The sequence below is a fragment of the Sorex fumeus genome, unplaced genomic scaffold, assembly GCF_029834395.1.
Source record: "Sorex fumeus unplaced genomic scaffold, SorFum_2.1 ptg000008l, whole genome shotgun sequence".
Classification (NCBI taxonomy): Eukaryota; Metazoa; Chordata; class Mammalia; order Eulipotyphla; family Soricidae; genus Sorex; species Sorex fumeus.
This window is the reverse complement of record NW_026606065.1, coordinates 79,335,695-79,341,382: the sequence shown is the minus strand read 5'-3', so window position 1 is coordinate 79,341,382 and position 5,688 is coordinate 79,335,695. Positions and strand designations below refer to the sequence as shown.

General features: G+C 46.0%; 1 pseudogene; it reads right to left on the bottom strand.

Annotated features, from left to right (window-relative positions):
• Window positions 1-547: 547 nt before the first annotated feature.
• LOC130018285 (glyceraldehyde-3-phosphate dehydrogenase-like) lies at window positions 548-929 on the bottom strand (annotated as a pseudogene).
• Between the last annotated feature and the right edge of the window lie 4,759 nt (window positions 930-5,688).

Genomic DNA, 5,688 nt, shown 5'->3' with positions numbered 1-5,688 from the left:
CTAACACATCAGGTTCACTGTCCTGTTGCTTTAGCCAAACTCCACATACCAGGAAAGGAGCTTGTTGAAGAGGCTTTTGAGGACAATACTAGCCCCAGTATGAAAAGTGGAGAAGGTGTCACCGCTAAAGTCGCAGGAGACAACCTGGTCCTCAATGTAGCCCAGAAATCCCTGGGGTGGGGGTGGGGGTGAGGAGCGGAGGTGGTAAGTCCTGCTTCACCCCTTCTTAATGTTGTATTTGCCAGCTTTCTCCAGATGGCAGGCAGGTCAGATCCACAACTGACATGTTGGGACCAGGGACAAGGGGGACAAGGGAGGCCGTACCAGTCAGCTTCCCATTCAGCTCTGGGACAAGCTTACCCACAGCTTTGGCAGTACCAGGGGCAGAGGGATGACGTTCTGGGCTGCCCCTTGATAGGACCCCCTATAGCTTCCCAGAGGGTCCAGTCATAATCTTGTGTACTGTGACAAGACCCTCCACAGTGTCAAAACTGTTACGGATGACATAGGATGGAAGCAGGGGATGCAGATAATCTTAAGGGAGTTCTCACTTCTTATGCTTCATGCCCATCACAAACATGGGGGGATGAGAAGAAGTAGCAGAGATGACGACTTTTTTGGCACTGCCCTTCGAGTGAGCTCCAGCCTTTTCTGGGGAAGTGAAGACCCCAGTGGACATTTTCTCACCAGCGTTGCCCCTTTTGATGTTGGCAGGATCTTGCTCCTGAGAGATGGAAACGAGCTTTCCATTGACGACAAGCTTTCTGTTCTCAGTGTTGACTGTGCCATTGACCTTGGAGTGGATAAAAGCGTACTGGAACATGTTGACTATGTAATTGAGGTCAGTGAGGGGGTCACTGATTAGCACAATCTCCAGAGTTAACGGCAACCCTGGTGATCAGGTACTCAATACTGCCAAAACTGTCCATTCAGAATATCACTTTGTTTCAGTAGCTTCTGTTGAATACAGAGGAGCAGAGAATCTTTCTTTCCTTTTTAAAATGGAAAAATGCGATACATTGGTTGTGGCGGTTTGGCTTGCAACTCCTTGGAGATTTGTTTGTGGGTCTGGAGAGTAGGACCAAGATTATTCATGGGGAGGTGGAGTTGGGCCCTTGGTGTAGCAGAGGATATGGATTATGAGTGTGGTTGCCGGGGCTTTGGCAGGACAGGACTCAGTCTGCCCTCCTCCTGCTGGTGCCCTGGGGGTTTGCAGCCTGGAGACCCATAAATCCTTTGGTTGTGGACTCTTTTATTTTCCACTCTGATCATTTATTTTGTTTTGTTTTTTTTGGGGGGGCTACATCCAGCTGTGCTGAGTCACCAGAGGTAACTCCTGGTGGTGCTCTGGGGACCATATGGGATGCCAGGGATCAAACACAGGCTGGCCATGTGCAAGGCAAGCAACAATACTATTGTTTTGGCCCTCAGATTGAGTATTTTCAAACGATGAATTATATTACTATCATTATTTTTTAAAATAATGTAAGAATACTGTTATTTGTTCAGCCATTGATTAAGCTGTTTGAATTGGGCATGAACTCCACATTACATTTTCATTTTATTGTATCACCGTGAGATAGAGTTACAAAGCTTTCATGTTTGAGATTCAGCCATACAATGATGGAACACCCACCCCTCCCCCAGTGCACATTTTCCACTACCAATGTCCCAAGCATCACCCCCCCCCCCCACACACACACACACACATTGCTCGGCCTCACCCTGCCTCTATGGCATACAATTTCCCCAATACTCTCTCTCTCTCATTTTGGGCATTAATTAATTTTTCTCGAATTTTCCTACCACCATTCAAGCCTACCTGCCAGGGGCAGACTCTAGATAATATATTTTCCATAGCTCATTTTGAATATCATGAGAGCTCACACGGCCACGATTGTAAATGTAAATTTCTAGATTGTAAATGGTTGGGTTCCAGAGACATCTCTGTATGGCACTAATCCATTTTGGAATTCAATTGGGAGTCTCTGGGCCAGGGCTGTTGGTGTGCTATGATGGTGCCCGGAGGCTAATTGTGGGCATAAGAGCCAGTCTCCTGTGTGTTATACCCACAATACACCCTTGAGAGGGACAGCCCAGGTCCTCTGCTGTCATGCGACCTGGAGATTTAGTCCTGGAACCCGCATACCTGGGTCTTGCTTGTGGAAGCTCTTGGTCACTGGGATTCCATCTGGAGTAGGTGGGGAAACTGCACCTGCTCCATCTGGGGTGCCCTGGTGATATTGGCTTGGTATGGGGCCCAGAGAGATCTCTGTCGCTATGGTGCCTTCTGGGACTTCCTGCTGTGTCCCTAAACCAGGGATGTTGGTATGCCAAGATGGTGCCTGGAGGCAAATTGTGGGTGTGACCAGGACTTGCCTCTGTGTCTCTGAGTCAGGGCTGCTGGTGCGCTAAGATCCATATTACAAAATTTTAAACAGATTATATCTTGGTGAGGTCCATCCTGAGACAGTGGAGTCAGGCTTGGGGTATGGCGGCAATTTTAGATTCTGGAAGCAAGTGGCCGCCAGGGACTCTGCTTGGGCGGGCACAGGCCAACCCACCCCCTCCAATTTACTCTGGTCTGTTCAGCCATGTATGGTTCCGAGCTTAAATGTAGCTTTTGATCTCTTTTGAGATTTCTTTAGGAAGTCTCTGAGGCAAGGCCAATCGTAGAGCTTACCGGGTGGCGCTGGAGTTGTTTCTTGGGGCTGACTGCCAGTGCTTCCTGTGTATTGGGAAGTGTGGGAGGTAGCCCATCCCAATTCTGAGTGAACTCGTATAGATGAGTTGGATGTGGTTTGTGGGTGTAACTTCCACATACTTAACTTTTGGCCATTTAATTTCTTGGTAAACTTGTTCCCAAGTTGTTGGGGTCTGGCCAAAGGCACAGCGGCAATTTTGGGGTATCAGAAAACCTGAAGGCAACATCAGGTTGCTGATGCACTCTCCCCACAGGTACATGTTGACCTGTTGGCAGCACCATACCCCTGGTTGTGGCCCCTTGGCTTACAGGTCCTCGGGGATTTAGTCATGGATCTGGGGAGCAGGGCTGGGAATGGACCAGACAACATTCTCACCAGCAGTAGATGAGAGTTCCTTTTCACCACACCCTCTCCAATACAGATTGTTATCAGTATATTTGATATGTACCATTTTCACTTGTACGAGATGGTATTTCATTGTCATCTTGGTTTGGAGTTTCTCATAATAAGTGATGATGAGCATTTTAAAAATAATTTAAAATAAAATAAAACCTTAAATGTGGCTAAGTGCACAAAAGCAGCAGAACACTTAATTTATTCATTTAGTATTTAATTTGTTGACTCCCCCATAAAGTTCATAAAGTTCACAAGAATTACAAATCTAAACCATTTAAAAACAGGGAACTTGAAAGGTTAATGAAAATAACCACAATAAGGTCTTCTTTTCTCTCAAGAAATTTTTTAATTGGAGCGATAGCGCAGCAGTAGGGCGTTTGCCTTGCAAGCTCGGCTGAGCTGGGTTCAATTCCTCCGCCTCTCTTGGAGAGCCTGGCAAGCTACCGAGAGTATTTTGCCCACATGGCAAAGCCTGGCAAGCTACCCATAACATATTCAATATCACAAATTTGGCATATCGATATCACAAATTTAGCATAGTAAAGGCCCGCCTGTTGATCATCGATTTGCTCGAGCGGGCCCAGTAACGTCTCCATTGGAGACTTTGTTGTTACTGTGTCTGGCATATCGAATACTCTCGGTAGCTTGCCAGGCTCTCCGAGAGGGGCGGAGGAATCGTACTCGGGTCGGCCATGTTGGCGGTGTGCAAGGCAAACGCCCTACCCGCTGTGCTATCGCTCCAGCCTGCAAATTTAGCATATCGATATCATATTCAATATAGCAAACACAGTAACAAGAAGTCTCACAAAGGAGACATAACTGGGCCTGCTCGAGCAAATCGATGAACAATGGGAGGACAGTGCTACAGTGCTAAAAAAAAATACTTAATATTTGGGCATGGTGAGTCAGGTGATGGTGTACCTTTGGGGTGTGTGCTGTTGGATAGGCGTACAAATTCTCCAAGTGACATATGGATTCACCATGTTTATATTTATAACTCTGAAATTCGGTCTATCTTACATTTTTTTCCCTCCTTCCCATCCCTCTGTGAATGCTACTTGAAGACCAGCGGCTGTGTACAGACTGAACCAATGTTTTTGACACAGTGCAGTGTTTGCTAGGGCTGCAGTTGCACCCATTAGCTGTGATGCTGATGAAAGTGTTTGCTGAGGTTTTACTCTTGGCCAGGATGTTCGCTCACATTCTTAGCTGTGGTGCTCTCCAGGGGGGTGCACCCTTTTTGTTGCAGATCTGAACCCACACGACTTCATTGCCACAGGAAATCACTTGCAGCAGCAGAGATCACAGACAGCAGAGCTGCTAGGATCATACATAGTGCATATGGGCAGCTCCCGGGATGGACCTCATGGCCTCCTATTTGTCAGGCAAGAGCCACAGCCACTGAGCCATGTCTGAACTCGTTGTCCTTAAAAAAAATTACTCATGCCTCCACCTCCCTCATGACAGCAATAATAACAAAAATGGTATTTTTAGTAATAGTAATAATAGTAATGAAAATGATCTCACAGAGCGATGCGAGAATTAAATACTAGATCACTGCCATATGTATTCAACATTTAGGTATAATTAATGATAAAAATTAGAATACTTTCAAGGATTACGTTTACTATAACATTGTGGCATTTAGGCATTGATGGTTCTGTGTATTTGAGGATTTAGCTTTTTAAATATTTTCAGGAATGGTCCACACGTTTCCTACTCAGTTCTTGAAACAGATTTCTTTAGATATCTTAAAGTTTTATAAACTGAAGGTCACTATTTATATTTCAAACTGTCACTGTCACTATCCTCTCCTTGTTCATCTATTTGCTCGAGCGGGCCCAGTAACATTGTGAGACTTCTTGTTACTGTGTTTGGCATATTGAATACGTCAATAGCTTGCCAGGCTTTGCTGTGCAGGCGAGATACTCTTGGTAGCTTGCTGGGCTCTCCAGGAGGGGCAGAAGAATCAAACTCAGATCGACCGAGTTGGCCACTTGCAAGGCAAACACCCTACTTGCTGTGCTATCGCTCCAGCCATTTCAAACATATTATCATAAAAAATGTTAAAGGGATGGAGCGATAGCAGAGTGGGTAGGGCATTTGTCTTGTTATGTAGCCAATCAAAGTTCAATCCCCAGCATACCAAATGGTCCCTAGAGCACTGCCAGGAGTGATTCCTGAGCGCAGAGCCAGGAGTAACCCCTGAGCATCACTGGGTGTAGCCCAAAAAATAAACAAACAAACTAAAAATAAATGTTGAAGTCTTCTCTGGCGCGCGCACACACACACACACACACACACACACACACACACACACACACCCTTGTTATGATATCTCATTGTTATTTTGCTATTTTTTTACATTTTTTAAAATTTTTATTAGCGAAACACCATGAGGTACAGCTGTAGACTCACAAATCTTTGCGCTTGGGTTCCAGCCATACAATGATTGAGTGCCCTTCCCTCCACTGGTGCCCATTCCCCACCTCCAATGCTCCCAGCATCCCTCCTACCCTCCTACCCCCCATCCCACCCCACCCCTGTGACAGGGCATTCCCTTTTGTTCTCTCTCTCCTTTTGGGTG